We start from the raw sequence: 21,365 nt of genomic DNA, 5'->3' as shown, positions 1-21,365 counted from the left end.
AAGCAGAGTGCACAGCTCTGTTTCCTGCCTCCCTCAGGATAGTTTCACTTCCTGTTGTCTCTTACCCACCCTGTCAGCTCTGAACTCCTGAGGTCAGCAAGCCTCCGCCTCCAAACCTCACTGGGTTGGTTGTGTTTCTGTTCTTTTCTGGTATACAGAGGTACTTATTGTACTTTATTTATTTGCTTTTAAATGGATCTATTTGCAGTGTGGGTATGTGTGCCTTTCGTCTCCTGCACGGATAGTCTTCTTTTGTCACAGCATCACTTCCCATAGCCATCCAGCTTTATTGACTTGGCCAAAAACCATTTCCACCGGGCAGTCCAACCTCTGTGCTTGGTGTCTTAGGTAACATTTAATGAGCACACTGCTAATGCCTTGGTATGAGTTGTAAGTGTAGGTCTTGGCTGTGCTTCTCAGACAGTGCTATATTTCTACAGCAGTTTAACCAAATCATATGCATTTTATAACCCAAAAAGGTATGCCAATCTCCAACACATGACATTTTATATTTTCCATATCACTCCAGCCCTAAGGTTAGAAATAGAATAATTTCTTTAAAATGCATTTTGTTCCAACATTAAGTTCAACAGCCTATGCTTTTAGGGGAACAATTCTTGGATGTTTCTTTGCCTCGTTCTTTTTAAACCCTGGTTTTGCATTTCAACTGGTCCAACATTTGTTAATGTTAATAATTATATTATTTCAATAGCCCCTATCCATTTGTGGAAGATATGAGAGAACGAGTGACTTATTTGTATAAGCAGGTAGTTCAGATTTCAAGACATTTTGGATAAACGAACCCTAAGTCTGCCTGTTTTAGGATATGTTCAGAAGTCAGGCCAAGGGTCATATATATAATTAACTATGAAAATTACATTTCTTGCAGGCACGTTGGAATACATTGTAATCTAAATTTGTTAATTTTGCTACGATGTTTAAGGTATTTCCCCCCCACAGAAGTGATATAAAATATTTATTTATTTTTCTATGCTAATTCATAAACTTTGTTTAGCTCAGATGTTAGCAGAGGTATACTGATGCACTATATACTAGGATTTCTTTATCAAATGGATTTTGTGTCTCAACTAGTCGCATCTAGAATCATCTTCATTTCTTTTCAGGTATGACATTCACAAGGGGAGGCAATTCTTAAATTCAATCTGAGAACAAAATTTTCTATCACATGTTTCCTGGTATCATAAAGGCTTTATTTATTTCTTGCCCTTTCAAGATTAGTACATTAATATTCGTTGTCACTATATTTTGTTTACTAATAGCTGTGTTTAGTAAACAATGTTTTTTGTTTACTTATAAAGAGCTTAGTGATTCTTCAAGAAGTTTTACCATTTATACTTAGAGAAATGGAATGAATCAAGAGATTCTTGAAGATTTTAAATTCCTAGTGACTCTGAGTAAGTGTGTATGTATATCATTCATTGATATACATATGATGAAGTATTTATAAAACATGTTTTGATGTAATATTTATAAACCATGTTTTAAAGTAAAATAATTTTTCTCTCTTCTCTTGTATTCTTACTCATTTCTTTTTCTTTTCCTTCCTTCCTTCCTTCCTTCCTTCCTTCCTTCCTTCCCTCCTCATATAATTTTCTTCCCTTTTCCATTTCCCTATCTCTCCTCATTTTTCCAAGGAAAGGGGTATGATGTGGCGCCTTATTAGGGTAAACCACATCTAGGTTGAATTGGATTTATAGTGCCCTGTACATTTGGCTAAGATTTAGCATAGCAGGACGTGTCTCAATATAAACATTTCCCCTAAAGTGAGATAATAGTCCAACTTCTCTGTATACAGTCAATCTAAAAGTTAGGCCAGAGGATATGCTATTATTATTATTATTTTTTCTGGTGGAGCTGAAGTAAAGGAAAGCATTTTAGTATGCAGGTGTTAAGAAACAGGACTCTCAACCACCCACTGAATCCTGATAAGTTTGACTAAATGAACCTCAGTTGAGAGGATATTTCTTGACCTGTGATGTATCTGAATCAGGGGGCTCATAAACTATATGCAAATGAGGCGTGATTAATGGGACTTTTGTGGATTTATAAAAAGAATCAGACATATGAAAAGCCTTATAAACTGAAGAACTAAGATGATACTTTAAAAGAGAATCCTAGCATCTTCTATCTTTTCCTTTGAATGCTGTGACAAAAGCTAAAAGGGGCCAGTTCCCTCTTGTCCTCCCTTCTGAGCGCTGGGCATCTTGTGTGAAATGAATAAAAACCCTTCAGGATGGCAATTTGTTTGAAGAAAAGAGGTTCAGGAAAAAAAGTATGTTTGAAGAGTTTGAAGGTTCAGGAAACAACTGTGTGGGTATGTGTGTGAGTGGGTGTGAGCACGTGTGTGTACCTACATGCGTGTAGTATGTGTGACTATGCATGCACATGGGTGTGAAGTTGTATGAATATGTGTACCTGCCTTTGAATGGGTTTGTGTGGGTGTGTCCCCCATGGGTGCCTATGTGTGTGTAGCATGTGTGCACGTGTGTGGTGTGTTTGAGTGACTGTGTATGTAGCATGTGTATGAGCATGTGCCTCTGTGTGCTGAGGGCTGCGGGTGGGAGAGGCAGCTTCGGCTCAGCCAGTGGCAGAGCAGTTAGCATATAACTAATAGTGAGAAAGGAAGCTGGGGAGAGACAAGGAAGAGAAGCAACCAACCTCATTAACAAAAGCTCAGTTTTGTCCCTGCGGACCCACCCAGCAGAAGGGACTGGAGAGCGGTGGCTGTCTGCCAGGGAGGTCGGGCTCCCTGCAAACAGTTGCAGGCATCCTTTATCATGCTCTTCTCAGAGGGAGTCCTGAGGCTTGGCAATCGGGAAGTTTTCAAAGCCGCAGCAGCAGCAGCCTTGGCGAAGACCAGCAAAGACGGTGAAGTGTGTATGTAAACTTCAATTCTATATTTTCTTGTTGGGTGGGTTAATGGATTTTTAGTACAAAGAAAGCTAAAACTCAGCTGACCTGAAAGACTGGAATTTCAGCTCTCTTTCCTTCCCTGTGTTGTTTTTCCTCCCCCTTCCTCTCTTTAAACCAGAGATTAACCGGTCAGTGACTCTGATCCTGCCCGCCCGGGCCAAGGGTTCCTAGTTTTGGGGCTTGGAAAGGAAAACCACTACCTGTAAGTATCTGCTTTATATACTTCCTCTCATCTTAACTGTGACCCTTCTGTTAGCAGAATGCCCCAGAAGTTGCATGCATGGTGGTAGCATTAACTCCAAGTAATGATGCAAGAAGTATGTAGAGTCTGCTTGCAAAAGTTTAATTCTCATGTAAACTCAGAAGCTGGTAACTTGCAGTGTTAAAAAACCATATGCCAAAAAATGGGATACTCTTTATCATGTAATAAAAATGTGTAACTGTCTTTTGAGTCCATTTCCAATGGCACTCACCAATGAAATAACCATTTTAAAATTTTGTGATTTTTCTCCCCCCAGAATGGTTTTTCTCAGCCAAATAAAATGGCAAAGAGAAAAGATGCAAAAATGAACAAAACAGATAATATCCTCATGGTATAAAGATATGGAAATTTGGAGGAGACGATTTTTGGATACTTTTGCTTTAGTTTAGCTATGTTTGGATATGTTTTTAAAAACACGGTATCTTTTTTAATGGGGATGAGAGAGAGTGTTGGAGAGGCAAAAAAATCAAATTGTTCTGAAGTTTTTGACTGATATTTGCTTATCAACCAGATTTAGTTTAGGAATTTTTGGTGCTATAGTAAGTAGATTCTTTTAGTTTTCATCTGGATCACAGAAATAATTTTTAAGGCGTTTAACTTTTATTCCTGCCTTTTACTATTGCTCTCAGTCTTGTGGCGTGGCATGAATTACAAAGCTTTAAAAAGAGCATTTCCGGAGGCTGGTTGGAGTTTATGGCCTGGGAATCTTGCTGGAGAGATTAACCTCTTCAGGGCTGCTCTGTGGACCAGATCTAGTGAGGCAAATGCTCTTTAGCTTTCTGCTCTGGAAACCTGATATTGTCATTTCTGGCTCTGGTTAAAGCTTGAAGAGTTGCTCTTCCTTCCCCTGCCTACATTTGACAAAAGTGTCTTTAGCAGAACTCTAGGAAAATGTTAACTAGCTTTGGCTCTTTCACTCCATCAGAGATTCTGGAAGTGTGCATAAGAACCACCAGGGTGCTTAGTGAAACGCAGGTGTCTAGGCCACACCCCCAAGGAATTTTAGACCTGGGGTGGGGCTGGGAATCTACCCAGGTGATTCCGATGCAGGTGAGGTCACACTTGGATAAGCACTGCTCTACCTTGTCCTTAGCAATTAAATTCTTGTCATGTACTTGGTTAATATTAAATCTCCTAGCTAATTCATAAGCTTGAGTTTGAGCTGATGTTGAACATAAGCTATGTGCCACATGGCTTTGCATGCTTGGCTGGCAAACCATGGCTTTTTAACCAGCTTTCCCACCAACTTCATCTTTTTTTCTTTTTTCTTTTCTTGCTCCCCTTTCCATCTCTGCCTTCCCATTCCCATGAGTGAGAAAGGGAGTTGAGCAAAGCTACCTGGACACCATATTTTCCTGCTATAGGATCTGACCTGCCCCCTACATAGCCAAGCAATGTTTGTCCTGGAAACTTTAAGCCCAAGGCTGTTTTAATTCTTTATCAGCCTCCTGGGATGCTCTGCCCCTGAGTTAGGCAGAACTCAGCTGGATTCCTTGGGACTGTTCAGGAACAGTGTAATTCATAGAAACTGAGTTTAGATTGGACCAGCCCACAGGGATTGGGAAAAACAGGAAGTCATTCCTCCATCATGTTAAGGTCCTCATTTGACAACATAGGAAAGTTAAGAATTCAGTCTCCATCCCCATCCTCAGTGACATTTTCTGGCATTGTATATTTATAGTAAAAAGAAAATAGGATGTGGTCATCAGTGCCCCTTCCTTTTTTCCCTCTCCGCAGTCCAATTATTCATGGGTGCCTGCTACATGCCAGGCTCAGTGCTAGTTTCCAATGACTTTGAAGTGACCAATGTGAACAGTATGGACAGGGTCCTTGTCCCTATGATGTTTCAAATCTTAGCTGTTGGTAACCAATCTTGGATGAGCCGCCTAATCCCTCTAAGCATCACTTTCTCCATCAATAAAACAATAGGGCTGAATTAATGAGTTTTGGTATCTTCCCTAATGATATTCTGACACTGATGAACTTTTTTCTTTTTTAATTTTTTATTAAAGTGTAGTTGGCATATAATAGAATGGGAACTCTTTAGCGTTTGCTTTGAGAAGAGGCCCCAAAGATTTGGCTTACTGCTTTTCTTCAAGATTAAAAAAAATATATGTCCTTTACATTTTCTTTCTCTCACAAATAACCAAGACCACCAGTATAGTGAGTTAGACAAATGCCACCTTTTCCAGAGCACACAGTCTTTCTTTACAATGGGATCCTGTAACTCTCTAGAAACGCTGTGTCTCTGGGTCGGTTACTTAGGACGGCAGCCTCTTATCTTGTCTGAATCTGGTGTTGTTACCCCTTTGGAGAGCTGGGTGGTCCAAACAGGACTTGCTGGCTTCCATACTTGCACAGCTTGCAACCTGACCCTTTCATTCAAGTGATTTAATAGCTTTTGTGCTACCAGGTGAGAAGCTCAAATAGAGACCTTTGAAGGGCTGGGGGGAAAAAAACAACTCCCTAATGAAATCTTGCATTTTGTCTGTACTATAGCTTCTCTCACTTCGGTGACTGGGGCAACATTTCAAAGGGTTCTAAGACTTGGCCATCAAGATAAGAAAATATAGCTGTGATCTCTGTGCTTTTCTGACAAATGTAGCCTCCAGCTGCCTGAAGATATCATGTTTGGGTGGGAAACTACTTACTGGAGACAGAGTACAGGGATCTTGCAGAATTAGGATTTTTTTTTTTTTTTTAACTTTTATTTATTTAAGTGTGTTTTTCCAGGACCCTTCAGCTCCAAGTCAAGTAGTTGTTTCAGTCTAGTTGTGGAGAGTGCAGCTCACAGTGGCCCACGTGGGGATTGAACCAGCAACCTTGTTTCTAAGAGCACCACGCTCTAACCAACTGAGCTAATTGGACACCCCCAAGTTAGGAATTTTTGACTAAATGTTTTCGGCCTTTCTTTTGTAAGTTTAAAGGGGAAAGCAAAATAGTCTTTGATTTCACTCTCAGCCCTCCCTATTTATGGGGTTGTTGATATGATATCAAAATACTTCTTGTGTGCATCATGCAAAGGCTGCTAAGATTGAATATCACTCTTCATTCTCAACTTTATCCTTGAAATGTTCTTATCTGGCTTCCTTAGAGACAGGGGCAGATAACACTCCAGGACTCACGAAGCCCCAAGTCCTCCAGTGGGTGTTTCACCTCCCCTGGCCGATCCCATCTCTGCCTTCTGTCAAGTGTTATCAGCTGCTTAGTACTTAAAAATGCTCCCTACATTCTTCTCTTAAAATAAATGAGCCAGGACTTTATCTCATGGGGTCGCACTCCATGCTGTGGTGTTTTCATTTCAAGGTCTACATTGCTTGTTAGCACAAAAATTCTTCATGTTGTAAATTGTTAGTCAAAACCATTGTGAAGTTAGGAGAATTTCAGAAGGGATCGAAATTCTCAGATGAGGACCAATCCAAATGTTTGAAAGTTGTTGGGTGTATCCCTTTCATCAAATCCCTTTCATGGCCCAGATTTGTTTTTCCTATAAAAGTGATGCTCCTCCTTGGGAAATCAACACAGCAACAACATAAGACAATGATTTAATTCTGGGATATGTAAATCTCCCCCTTTATTAGAACATGGTAGGATGATTCTATTTTGTTCAATAAGTATTAGTGATAGTTTTAAACCCAAAAGATAGTACTGATAGGAGATCCTTGAAATTAAATCAGAATAGTGCAGTTGAAAAAAAAAAAGAGTGGCCTTGGAATACATTTCAACTGGGTTGCAATCCTGGTCTACAGTATTCTTTTGTTCTGTAATATTGGGCAAGTTATATAGTCCGTTTCCTTAAGAGTACATAAGGAGATTAATATTCACCTCACCAGGTAGTTGTAAGGTCTAACAGACATTTGGAAAGCACCTAGCATGTGCATGATATATGATAAATACTCAATAAATATTTCTTCTTTGAGAGAGGGCTAACACAGGTGTGAAGACTGGAAAGAAGCAAACATGTGGCAAGCCACTCAATATATAGGTGTAAAGAACAGGGAAATGGGAAAAATAGCTTCTTTCCAGATCTCATTGACTGAGAAGGATAGATCTCAACCCGTTACTTCCCTCGTCTTAACTCTGGTCAGCAACCTAGTTCTCAGTGGATTCCTTTTCACAGGTTGAATAGAAGCATGAAACAGAGCCTTGAATTCACAGGCTACCAAAGCACTTAGTGTAGAGAGAACCAGGGCGATGTAAAATCCTCCTGTCCTTAGTTTTTCCTGACCCTCCAGTATTGGAGACTTTTGCAGCCATTTCAGATAAATATATAAGAAGATGAGTTATTGTTTTTGTCAGGATTTTGCTCCATTGTAGCAAGGAGCCCAACCTTAGGGGGAAATGTTTGAGAATTTGAAACTCTGGGGTTGCACCATAGCGAGCCTGTGAACTGTCATCAAGTGGAAAGAAATAGTCACTCAAACATGCAGTGCTCTTGGTCTCGCTCTTTTTCTTCTTTCCACCAGTTTTTCTTACAGGTCCAGTGTTTGCATTGGTGTAAGACAGTCACTCAACTGGTATTTATTGAGCTTCTCTGTGCCAGGCTCAATCACCAGGACTGGAGATACGTGAATGCACAGAACAATCATGGTTGTTATCTTCAAAGAGCTTACAGATAGAGTAAAAGGCAGACTTGAAAAAAAAAAAAAAATGACTGCAAATAAATAATGAAATGCCTGTAAGGTGTGCAACATGTGGTAAAGGTTATTACAAAATTCTGTGCAATCAGATAAAATTGGTCTGGGAGGTTGAGACCTCAAAGGTGCTCAGAATTTAGCCAGGGGAATGGAGTGGTTGGTGAGAGTGTGGGAAGGGCATTCATGGCAGATAAAATAGTACAAACAAAAACATTGAAAGGCCTGGTGTGGGCGGTATGCTGAGTTTAAGGAAGGAGAAAAGACCTGTGTGAGAGGAGAGTTGAAGGAAAAGAGGCTGCAGAGGTGAGCAGGGGATAATCATGCAGGGAAATCAGTCTCACATTCAAAAGGGACCCCAGAATCCATATTCCCTCTCTGAGATCCTTATCTGTGTCTGTACCTCAGCCCTGGCTATTACTGGACAACTCTGAAGGGAAGTTCTTTCTAAAAGTAAGTTGAGGTTTTACCCAGTCTCCCTGGTTCTACACCCTGGAATCACAGAGTCAAGTCTCTCCTACTTCAAATATTTGGAGACAGACTATTTTCTTCACAAATTGCTGCCATAGTAGTTCTGCTCTTTCCCACACACATGCAATTGATTTTTGGAAATGCAGGATTTTACATTTGTTCTTGTTGAAAGAGAACTTACTTTCTTTAGTCCATCATTCCAGCCTCTGACTAGTCAGGCCGTGGATCTTTATGTCTTCAGTGATAACAGTTAACCTTCCTGGATTTGTGCGGTGTGTGAATTGGATAAGCTTGTCTTCTATATCTTTGTTTCAGAATTTAGAAAGTTGTTTAACCAAAGGGGGACAAATATGGAGCTATGGGCAACAACTCAAGATGTTTCTCTTAAGAGAAGTGGTGGCCCTAATTGTTCTTTTTTTCCTTTTGAAAAGGAAATTAGACACAACATTTCTAGAGGCCAGACTCATAGAGATGTCGCAATTTAAATGGGAAGAGCTCAAAGAAGTCAATGTGTGTTCAGATTCTCATTTTGACAAGGATGCTAACGGCCCAGATCAGCTGTAGTTGCCGATTTCATTTATTGATGCATGTGCTGAATGCATATCACATGCAACAGACAGTTTTGTCCTCCTGCCTTCAAAACACATGGATAAATAGCTACACCATCAGGTATGCTGTGATAAATGTCCTGTGATTGGTTTAAGGAAAATGCGGTTCTTCTGCAATAGCAGAAAAAAATGGACTGATCAGGTTTTAGGGCATCTTGGAGGAGGCATTTCAGGAGGTGTTAATCTGTGAGAAGGATTTTAACTAATAAGAATGGAAGCAAAGACATTCCAGGCAGAGGGCAGATGAGAGAGCAAGAGCATAAAGGTGGGACAAGGCCAGCAGGTCAGTGTGAATGCTAACTGCAGCTTAAGGGAGGGGGTAGGGCTGTGGTTTGGGGATGCAAAAGACTGTGGGAGTGATATGTAGTGAGAAGCCAGTTGAGGTCAAATTTTTAAGAAGCATCACATTTGTAATGATGCAATATGACCAAGAGAGGAGAAAAAGGCAGTGGAAAGAGAAGGAAGCACAAATAAAAGAGGAGGCATTGGTGCAGTAGAAAGAGAACTCGGGGTATATTGAGGCACATAAACCAGAGAGAAGCAATTACGCAGACAGTGTGGTAGAAGGTACATTGTCAGATGCTGCAGGGATCACAGAGAATTGTCAAAGTTCTATATGCTATGTTAATTAGGTCACTGACAGCCTTTGACACAGCTATTTCCGTGGACTGGTGACAACCAGAATCAAGTGGGAATGTAAGGGCAGTGAGGGAATGGGTAGAGACACTTTTCAAGGAGATAGGCTAGTTGGTCAACAGGAGGCATATTATGGGAAAAGAGAAAAAGAAAATATTTGATGAGTATTACCAGTAATAGTCATAACAATAATACTACTACTGGTAGTAAGAACACTAACATTTATTGAAACATTAACTCCGTGCTCGCTGCTCACCTATATTTTTTCATTTGATTCTCACAACAGAACCATGGGTTGGTGTTTTAACCCTTTTTACACGTGAGAAAACGGAGACTAAGAGAACTTAGTTTGGCCAAGGCGACCTCACCAGTGAGTGGTAGAACAAGCATTCACATCGAAGTTAGCATGTTTCCCCGTCTCATTATTGTTCCGGCATAGGACCTACGCTGGTACAGCAGCTCTCCTGGTGCAGGCTTGGTTCTCCCAGGGGGAGGGCAATTGGCCTGCTGATTAAAACCAATTTGTCTAAGTGATAATACTTTTTTAAAAAAGGAAAGATGGGGATTAAAAGGCAAGTGTACTTGAAGAACTGATTTCTACCACATATGGAATAAGTACCTCAAACTGATTTCTGAAATGTAAAATAACCCCTTTTAACATGAAATCATTGTCATTGAACATAGAGAAAGTGGTCCTGATGTAATGGCCTGTTGTTCCACAGCAGTCAGGGCATCAGCAGTTCATTTCAAATTACAGACGCAAGGGACTTTTCTCTTGCATTCCTCTGCTTTCGTTGTCCTTACTTTCTTTTTCTTTTAATGTTTTTCTGGGCTTAAGAAAATCAGACTCCTTGCTAACCACATGTCATGGCTCAGTAACTTTGATCTTCTCATTGACGGTGACCTCTGCTACTAAGATCTGGCGACTTTCACGCAATAGAAAATGTCACAGAATTTTACAAGTGATTTATAAGTGATTTTGCTCAAGTGTCGGAAAACAGTTGATGCCTTAAGGTCTTAGAATGTTTGGAACAATAAAAAAATAGCTGCTGCTGGAGGTATGGATTTGTGATTAATAGATCACTAGAGAGTGATTTATCAGTCGGAGAGGAGCAGGCATTAAATGGCCATTTGACTATGTTAATTAGCTACCCAAAGAGTTTAACATTGATTTTTATATCCTCCACATATCTTGTTTACCATGCATATTAATTTGCCAGGGCTGGCATAACAAAGTACCACAGACCGGGTGGCTTAAACCACAAAAATTTATTTTCTCTCAATTCTAGAGACTAGAAGTCCAAGACTAAGGTGTCAGTAGGGTTGATTTCCTTCTGAGGCCTTACTCCTTGGCTTGCAGATGGTTGTCTTTTTCCTGTGTCTTCACATGGTCTTCCCTCTGTACCCGTCTGTGTCATAATTTCCTCTTTTTATGTGGACACTAGTTAATCAGATTAAGGCCCACCAAATGACCTCATTCTAAATGAATTACCTCTTGAAAGACCCTGTCTCTACATACAGTCACATTCTGTGGTACTGGAGGTTAGAACTTCAACATATGAAATTGGGAGAAAAAAATTCAGGCCATAATATCATGCCACAATGTGAACGTTTCCGCCTGGTGTTAGTTAGCTGATCTTCCAAATTCTTAAGACATTACAGCAGGTCCTCGAATAATATTGTTTCATTCAATGTTGATGAGATGCCACAGGAACGAAACTCTTGTTTATATCAATTAACCTATGATAAAATTGATAAAATTGTTATATGTTGTTTTGCTTAAAGCTGCAGAACCTATTGACGATGTTAAGTGTGGGCTTACTGTACTACGGCACAAGGAAATAGAATAAAACCTGTAGCCCCATAAACCCACATTAAAAATATCTGTTTATAATACACTCTGGGTTTAGAGTTTGGCTTCAGGATGGGGTGATAGGGAAACTTCCTCAGGCAGGACTAGCTTTGCATTTTCAAGAATCCCAGATGGAACCCATTTGATCTTTCTCATTGGGCCATAAAGCCTGTGTACTGCTGCTTTGACTTTTCTGGTTTGGAGGGAGCAGTGTGTGGGATCCATCCTTTTACATTACAGATGCTATGTTGCCTCACTCATTGTTGCTGAATTGCTTTATTGGGAACTATTGGTTTTTATTTACTCCCAATAAAAAGTCACTTTTCTGGTCTGGGTCTTTGTTAGTTGCTTGGGTGCTAGGTCCATGGTGCACGGAAATTACGGGCTACAGGATTCATTGGTAGGAAGGCACTGGGGTCCTTGCACGCCCCTTCCCCCCACTATAGTGTTTGCCTACATTAAGAATCACAACCATGTAAGCTCATGGGGACATGGCCAGAGATCACATGGTGTTTCACAGCAGGCTTGCCGTCACTGCCAGCCCGGTGCTTACACCTATCATGTCTGAATCATTAGCTCAATAGCCAGAGATGCTGAACTTAGGACTTTAAAACCCAGGACGTAAGACTTCAGACTTTTAAGACCTAGACTTTTCAGACTTTTTAAGACGAAGACTTAAGACTTCAAGACACTGACATGGAAAGGAGCACAAGTGCCCATGATGTGGGGGCAGGTGAATTTCTCTGTTAATTAAAAACAACAGCAAAAGTTATCTTCACAGTAATCTTATGAAATCAATACTATGAATCCCCACTGTACAGAAGATGAAAGCAAGGCTAAGAAATTTTAAATAACATATTTATATTGTAGGTTGAGGTTCTTTCTAAACAGTAAAGTGTTCAAAAAGTGAACAGCTATGTCCAAGTCCTTAGTTCAAAAGCTTAACTGAGGTCTGCCTACAAAGAGATATGTGAGCTAAAGAGTCTGACATAAATATAATGCATTATTATTTTGCTTTCTCTTTTCAAAAAGGAATTGATTCCTTTTTTCTTTCAAAAATTGATCTTCGTTTTTTGTTATTGAGTAGAAAAAGCCAAATTGCTTATCCCAAACAGAAGCTTGGAGATAGTGAAATGGGCTCCAGTGGACAAGATTGAGGTTCATGTCCAAGTTAAGAAGTGTTATAAGAGACTTGAGATACTGGCGATTGTTTCATTGAAGAATTGAGGAAGTAATTGGTACATTAAGAATACAGAGGGGAATTAGACTTTGGAGTGATGTAAGAGATTTAAATTTACAGACCTGAAGGTTTGAATGTTTCTTCTTTGAAGCAGATGATTAAGCCGAGAGCCTCAAATTTATTTTCTAATTCGATCGATAATGATTTTGCAAGTAATGATTTTATGGAGATCTGTTACTTCCAGCCTAAACCCAAATGACCCTTTCTATCACATCTTGAACTATCATGCTATGAAAAAAAAAGCATGGAAAATATTAGTCTGTGAGTAATACAATGTATTGCTATAATATATGTATTTAACTTTGTCCTTAAAGATTCACAGCGAGGGAAAAGTTAGAATGCAATGGAAACTAGAGGTAGCACCAAATTTTACTAGTTAAACTTCATGTTAATTTCTTTTATTTGAGATTTTGTTTTCTTTCTAACAATTTTGCCAATTCAGGAAGCCACTGTCTTGTGTCTACATCTCACACATGTGACTGGATTTCTAGGAATGGCCCTCCCTGTTAGGCTGTCAGGAAAGGTTCTTTCCTTTCCTTTCTGTCTGAGGCCAACCTATCTCCTTCCCCTCTTCCCTATCCCTCCCCAATCACCTCCAAACTGGGTCTTGCTTTCAGCCTCTTCCTCGTGCTTTCAGCCCCACTCCACTCTATCCTGATGGTTTTCAGACCTGCCAGAAAACCTAACTTCAGTCTTTGGGCACTACAGCTCCTTTGACCTCTTCTTATACTTACAGTTGTTTACAGCAGTGATTCTCAATCCTGGTTGCTCACTAGAAGCGACCTAAAGAACTTTTGAATTCAGATGCTTGGCTCCACTCAGCCAAATAAAATCCAAAACTCTGGGAGGGGTGCTTGAGTTATTGTGATGGGAAGTCAGACATGGGGCCTGGTAATTTAAGGGTGATGTTAGAGGCAGCTCTTTCACCATGGTGTGTTTCCCATTGTCCTCAGCGTTCAGACCATGATTAGCCCTCATAAGGACTGTTTGCTTCCTTCTGGGGCAGTGGAACAGGGCTGAAGCCAAAAGAGTGAATGAAGTTTCTTTTGCAGCCAGTACTTTTCCTCAGGCCATGGGAGACAGTGGGGCCAACCCCCACATTGAATAATTCCAGGGGGCACTGTTCACTTTGGTGTCTGTGAAAACAGCACCCCTGGAACCTCTGGAGCATGAAGCCCTGGAATTTGGTTGTGCTGAATTGAATGAAACAGAGCAGAGGAGCCTCAATACCTTTAGCCAGCATTTCAATGGACAGATATGTTAGTGTGGTTTCCTACAGAAACATCTTCCATCATGATGAGTTTATGCAGTACCCAGGGGATATCACAGTTGGAACTGCATTTTTCAGCAAGTCTGGACACTGTCTATGGTAAATATGTTCTCAGTTCTAGACAGACACTTTGCAATCCAACTTTTTAAAAATAGCCTATTTGTGTCTTGGAGACTCTACAAAACATGTTTTAGCCATGGCTGCTTGTATACTCTGTACATTTCTCTCTTTTAAAAACTTTTCTCTGACTTGCTGGTGTTTGCAATTGTTCTTCAATGCCATTCTTATACATGGCCGCATACTCCCACACAGATTTATTCAACAGTAAGTCATCTAATCAGACATACAGATGGGTTATTTGCAGCCTGTGATGTTTATGAAGATTTTGTTTTGGAGCCATTACATGAAGCATTTTTAATCCCGCTGACTGAGCGCACCTTTGCACCCTCCCACTCTCTGCAGCCCTCCCTCCATTCTGCCAAAGTAAGCAGATCAAGTTTCACTCTTAATGCAGTTAAACTCAGTAGGCCACAGAGGCGCCGGGAACTCGTGTGTGCAGAAGTAACACTGGCTCTGGATGTGCTTTCACATGGGGGGCCTCCTTTCACTCTCCATGTGGGAGAGTGGCCTGTGGGCCAACGAGACCTAATGGCACTTGCGTGGCACTTGAGTGGCTGGTTATATGCAGATCCTCAGCAAGGATATTGCTACACAGCCTGACTAAAATCATGCTCAGAGCCCAAATGCCAGGAAGCGTGATGAGCAAGAAGTCGCTGTAGGTTGCCTTGTTTCTTTTTTTGTTGTTTTAGCCCTGTGCAGCTCTACAGAAAAATTTCTAGCTCTGTCTGGGTGTTAACTGAAGAGTCAATACAGCCTAAATCGTAGAGTATGTCAAAGGGTGGTTCAACTGATAATTTTTAAAAATTAATAAAAGTTCGTTTTTGAGCAGATTTAAGTTTATAGAAAAATTGAACAGAAAGTGCATTTCTCACATACACCCTCTCCCTCCAGTTATTCTTTATTGACATCTTGTTTTAGTATCATATATTTGTTACAATTGATAAGCCAATTTGGATTATCCAAAACCCACAGTTTGCATTAGGGGTGACAGTTGGTGTTGTACATTGTATGGATTTTGACAAATATTTAATGACATTTATCCCTTCTTACAGTGTTAACTTTTTTCAATGAGATAAAGAAAAAACTTTCTTTGATTGGCCTGCAGTTGAAAGGGGAAGGAAGGGGATTGACTTGGGTGCAGCCTAGTGTGTGTATGTTTGCTGGGGACTTTGGTTGAGCCATAATCACATTTAACTATTTGAACAACCCTGAAAGGTATCAATTATTGTATAGATATGGAAACAGAGCTCAAGGAAGAATAAAGACTTTGTTCAAGGAAATGGTGGAACCGGGAGAGGTGCACATATTGGATGTATCTGATTTACAGTCTGGTCTCTGGCTTCTCACTATTGCATTTTCTTTCACTTCAGCTCCAATCCTACATCAGATCATCAAGCCCCTCCCCTTTTCCTCCTTCTCTTATTCCTCCTCTTTCCTTACATTTTTTTTGTTTTTATTGATACTGTTGTATTGAAAATTATTTATGAAGTTGTTTGTAAAAAACAAATATTTGTAGAAAAATTGATGTCACAGCTCAACATCAAAATTGTGCTAAGATCCTCAGCAGTGAAGAAAATCAAGACTCTCATTACAGTTCTGTTAGGTTTAATTAATTATTTATTGTTTTTTAAAAAGTGCATTTTTTTTTTTTTTTCACTTCGCTGTATCTTGGTCTATGATACTGTGATTTACTTTTCACACTCTGCTTGCCTTAATGAATAAAGCAGCAGGCCCAATCAGTTCTCTCACCTTTGGCAAATCGCTTAACCTCTTAGGGCCCTTATTTCCTCATCCTGACCACTGTGTGCTGGGGCATAGAGCATGGAGTTTCAGGTACCTAGGCTCCTGAGCCTGTCTACTGGGGTTGGAATTCAAAGTCCACAATTTATTAGCATTTGCCTTGGACAAATTACTTATCTGTTTCCTTAAATTCAGTATCCTGAGAATAGAGTCTACTCCATAGGTTGTTGTGAAGATTAAATGAGTTAAAACAGTTCCAAAGGCAAAGTAAAATGCATAATACTTGATGATGATCGCGATAATGCTGATAATATTTAAAATTTGGAGGAGAAGCTCCTTCCAAGTCTAGAATTCTGTGTTTTTGATATACTGTACTTAGGCCCAAACAACACTGCAATTTTTGTCCCTTATCACCATGTTTCTTAAGTCATCAAAAGCGTTTCCATTACAGCTGATCTTTTTACAAGAATATTTGTGATGGTGGTCTCTTTTCTGCACCAGATATCCGTGAGTTTGAATTTTATCATTAGCTATGGCAGGCAAGTATGATGGTCAGGGCTATCACAATACAATTCAACGAGCAACCATGAGTAGTTTTCTACATGTCTGAGCAATCCTTTTCACAACTAAGTACTTCATCCTGAACAGTAGAATTTCTTTAAGTATGTAGTACTGAGTTTGATGAAGTCATTAGAGCATTTTGCTCATATGTTATCATAGAGTATCATTTTGTATTATAAAGTACTTGGTTATAAATCTCTCTCTCACAAGACCTCAATCTCTTAAAGATTGGGCTTGTATCTCAGTTAATTTGTATGCATCCATTGCATCTCTACTCTTTCACACAAACGCTGCTTCTGATATAACATCTATTTGTTGATTTTTTGACTATGCCACATTCTTTTTTTCCATCTTCAAACATACCCGTTTTTACCTTCCTAAATCCTATTTATTCTTTCAAAGTTAAATCTCTCCCCTTCTAGGAGGCCTTCCCTAGGCCAGCTGAGTCAAATGCTGCCCTCTTATTTATTCCAACAGCACACAATACATTCCCCCATTATAGCACTTACCGCTCTTTTTGAATTGTTAGTTTATATCTCTGTCTTTTTGCATTACACTATAAACTCTCTAAGAGCAAGAATTTTCTTTTTTTGTATTTGTGATCATAGCACTTAGTATAGCCCTTGTCACAAAGTGGGTACTTGACAATTGTTTGTACAATGAATGAACAAATGAATTTGTCATATACAAACAGAGAACCAGGCTGTATTCTAAAAATGGAATTGTTCTCAAAAGTTGAACTCCTGAACATGTTTTAATATGAATTTAAACAGAATCTCACTTTTGGACAATTTGGTTATTTCATTGTGATTTAAAAGACGCAGAATTTACTCAAGAAGAGGAAAACCAATTTTAATCAGGGTGACTCTGTTTGGGGACATCCTAGATGTGATTTTGGGTACAGACACATGGTTAGACCCAGGTGAAGAACAGGTGTAGTCAGCCATGGTGAATGTTGAGTGAGTGTTTTTCATTCTGTTTAATGTATACAATTAAAGCAAGCTGTTGTGAAAATTTGTATGATTCAACCCTCTGGCTAAAAGCAAAATGAATGTAAATTATGGCCACTTCCTAATCTTCAAGGAAATGCCTTTGATGGTTTAAGAAACTTTAATAGTCATTAAAAACAGAACTGTAAATTGAGGGCACTAAACCTTTTCCCTCTGCAATCAGTTTTCTCTAACTTTGAAGGTAGCTTTAGTAGAAGGTCTCTGTAGAGAAAGGTCAGATGTCTGGTTTTCAAAGAGTGGCCTGGAATTTAGATTTCTGATGTAGATTCATTAAGTATGGATTTATCAGGTCTGACCGGATAATTTGTAGACACCATGTGGCCATCCTATACTTCAGTCATTTTAATTCTCTAGCCTTGTGTCTCTTGAACGATTTCTCAAAGAACCTGGGTTTTTTATGAGAAAAGGTTTTCTAAGTTTTCAAACCTTGAGCTTAAGGGTTTCTTCTCAGAGCCTTGAATAGTCTCATACTACTTGTGAATCTTTAAAAACAGATTTTAGCATTCTGTGTTTCAAACATATTTGGATATAGAAGACATTTTTGTGGAAAACTTTTAGCAGCTCCAAAGTGTACGTTTTAAGAAACACAATTTGCCATAGGTGGCCCTTATCAGCAGGATAGATACTGCAGTGTTGAAAAAAATCTAAAAAAGGAAATCTCTTAATGAATTTGTGTGGTATCAAAGGTCCATCTTTGCAACCTTGATTTTGTTGGCATAGCCTGAGGGAGAGCTTTCTCTTCATAGTTCTGTGAGTCTGTCGGCACTTCCTGAGATCTCGGAAGGAATTACGGAAAGCGGTATTTCTGGACCGAGCATCTATGATTTAAGTGAGCTGCATGGGGTAGTGGACATTGCACGGGCCTGGATGTTAGAAGAACTAAGTTTGTAATCTAGGCTTGGTTTCCAGATAGCTACGTAATCTTGGTGTAAAATATGATTGGAGAAGACAATTTAGGTGATGCAAACAAACTATTTCACACTTCATGAAATGGACAGTCTCCTTTTGGAGAACTGCAAAATGGGGTGGATGGCAAGCCTTTTTTTATAGGAAAAGGAATAAAGAACAATGAAGAAATCAATAAAAAATATCTGATTGGTTGGGGCCACAGAGTCAACCTTATTTGGGGTGAGAAGACCCAGAATTGGATTGGTGTTTGGGGATTGGCTGACTGAATATACTTGATTTCTGTCCAGGGGACCAGAAAGTTATCTAAGTTTCTGTTTGCCGATATGCCACCCTGGGCAAGTTAGAAAGTTATTTGAACATTGGTAAAGTCATTTCACTGCCATGGGACTTTCTTCTGTAAAATGAAGGGGCTTATAGAAGAGAAAATACAAATGGTTAATGGACATTAAAAAGAAAAAGCTAAATCTCGAGAAAGCACAGAAATGCAGGTTAAAATAGTGGCAGGGTACATTTTACTTGGGAAATGAGTAAAGATTAAAGGGGATGATATTAAATGTCAGTGGTGAGCAAGACTGGTAAGGGTGTAAATTTGCATTACCAGTGAGAATGCATATCAAGACCCTCAAAATAAGTTTATAGCCTTTGATCTTATAATCCCATTTTTAGGAAACTATCAAAAAGAAGGAACTAGAGACATACACTAATTTATAATTAAGGATTTTTCATCACAATCTATTGACATAGTAACTACTTCAATGTAACAATGGATTGACTGTAGAAATCATAGTACATTCATGTAGTGGACATAGCACACAAGTGAAAGTAAGATCACAAGAAATATTTAATAACAGGAAAATGCTTAGAATACAATGTTACAATGTTTTGTTAATATAAAAGAATGGCACACAATTCTTTTATAGTATGGTTCTAATTAAGTTTAGAATCTGGATATATGTATATGTACATACCTATGAAAACCTAAGGCTCTTTTCCTGGTGTATTGGGAAAGTGCTTTTTTTCCCTTTATGTTTCTATATTTTAATCCTTTAGGTAGTAATGAGCATACATTTATTTTATACACTAAATGGAAATTATTTCCAGAAAAAGCAAATTAATTCATAAATAAAATGAACGTTAGTTGCATTCTAAAGTTTCTCCTAAACCATACATTCTGTAATTTAGATTACATATTAGGAAAAATTGCAGAGTGGAGGAAGCAGAACGTTATAAACAGAATCAACATATGTTTTATTAACTTCATAGACTGGAATTTTGAAGTAGTCTGTTTGCCTTGAGGCCTTTATACTTGCCTGTGGTGTGAGGAATTAGAACACTAAGAGATGCTGGTAGACAGGAGCTCTACGTTAATTATATGCTCTTAAAGTAACAGCTACTTCCTTGAGGGAACATTGCCTCCAGTGAAACGTTAACTCCTGCAACAGTCATCAATTGCTGTCTGGACCCATAAAGGAAGTTGTTAAGCTTTTACATACTGTAAGAAAAAGACCCCAGGGGTAGTGAAGCAATTGCAGAGGTATAAGATTTGTTGCAATGAGAAGCAGTATAATAGAGTGGTTAAATGCACAGGTCCTGGCATTGGGCAAAATTGTAGCATGTTACTTCACCTCCTTGTGCCTCATTTTTCAAATTCTATAAAATTGCTATCTACCTTCTAAAACCATTGTAGGACTTAAACAAGATAATATATGTAAAGTACTTTGATCTATGCCTAGCACTTAATAAATGTTAGTTTTCATTATGATTATCATGTCACTTCTTTAAGTCACTGTTTATTTATAAAATCAGGATAATAATAGAAACTACTTTGCAGGGTTGCTGAAATAGCAGAAAACATGCATATAAAGAATATAGCCCAATACCTGTATGTAGTAAGTAAAAAGGACTAGTTACCAAGAAATCATAAAAGGACGATCTTAAAAATTATTTGTTAAAGAAAAAATTCTTAGAAGTCACAAGCTATTTCTTTCTTCTTCACCACTCTGTTCTCCTTTTCTGAGAGAACTCACTCTGGAAATCCTGTGTAGGGCAAGATTGTGAAGGATTTTCTACCCTTCTGGGGTCACTGAACAATTAAAGCTCCATAAGAGGTTATGAACTTATTGAAAGAGAAGAACCTGCTTTTTGTCTGTGTCTTCCCAGCACGTTTTTTTGTAGTGTGGCTCAACCACTCTCTGTTGGAGGGAATGGAATGAGAATGTCAGGATAGAGGAGGAAAGAGCCAGGATGTCAAAGGCCTGCTTCTTCAGGCTCTACTGTGTCTGGCTATGACCTTGGCAAGTCTTAGAATGTTGACTACTCCTTGTTGCCTATAAACAAGGAGCAACTAGATCTCTCTCTCTCTCTCTCTCTCTCTCTCTCTCTCTCTCTCTCTCTCTCTCTCTCTTTTCTCTCTTTCATTGGTAAGGTTGCAGGAGGCAGTGGATCTGAAGTCCTTGGTAAAGTCTATCTAAATCTTAATTTCCTCAACTAAAACACAAAGAAGACAACCACTTTATCCGAGTTTAGAAAGCTAGTTCCCTGCAGGTACAGTCCTGATTTCCAGTTCCTTGCTCCTGGGCTAATCAATTTATATCACATCTGATTTGAGTGCAATTCAGTTGTCCTGTGGATAATTCCATTCAGCTACTAGTAGTATATGATTGAGACCTTTACATTTGAATTATATGAATTACTTGGAAAATAGTTTGGGTGAAAATTATGATAATTTAAGAAACATCATAAAAAATTTCAGGATGGCTTCTAAATTCATTCTGACTGGCATTTGGAAGATTTTAATGTGGAGTAGAAGTCAGAAAATCTCTGGCTTTCTTCACCATTCTAGTCAAGGATATCAAAATCTCTCTCTGTTTGGGTGGGTGGGAATGGGTTGAGTCCTGAGTTGGTTATTTTTTTACTTAAAATGCTACTTCTCTATTAGTTTATTTTCTTTCTTAATGACTTTAGGGTACTTGCAAGAGCTAAAGCTGTGAGTCAGGAAGTAATTCCATTGTCATCTTCAGTTAATAAGTAATAACTACCTGGAGCTCTGAGGAATAGAGTATCTGGCTACATAGGAGTTCTGCAAACAGCAAAGCAAGTGAATAAAAAACTATAATCA

The 21,365-nt window shown here is 39.0% G+C and overlaps 1 protein-coding gene across 8 annotated transcripts in view; it reads left to right on the top strand.

The window, feature by feature from the left end:
• The first annotated feature begins 1,697 nt into the window (after nucleotides 1-1,697).
• Nucleotides 1,698-21,365, top strand: part of FREM1 (FRAS1 related extracellular matrix 1) — a 163,349-nt gene continuing 143,681 nt past the window's right edge. For 3 of the 8 annotated variants that reach the window (XM_074330365.2, XM_074330364.2, XM_074330363.2), the window contains exons 1-2: nucleotides 1,703-2,898; nucleotides 3,053-3,136. The gene's annotated coding sequence lies outside the window, so the exon portion shown is untranslated. Of the gene's footprint in view, nucleotides 2,899-3,052; nucleotides 3,137-21,365 lie in introns of all 8 variants that reach the window. The other 5 variants (XM_074330367.2, XM_074330366.2, XM_074330369.2 and 2 more) reach the window with 4 other exon arrangements.

The sequence above is a fragment of the Rhinolophus sinicus genome, chromosome 16 (genome assembly GCF_057876585.1).
Source record: "Rhinolophus sinicus isolate RSI-liver-muscle chromosome 16, RSI-T2T, whole genome shotgun sequence".
In the NCBI taxonomy this organism is placed as follows: domain Eukaryota; kingdom Metazoa; phylum Chordata; class Mammalia; order Chiroptera; family Rhinolophidae; genus Rhinolophus; species Rhinolophus sinicus.
The sequence above is the reverse complement of the archived record's forward strand: the minus strand, read 5'-3'. Positions and strand labels throughout refer to the sequence as shown.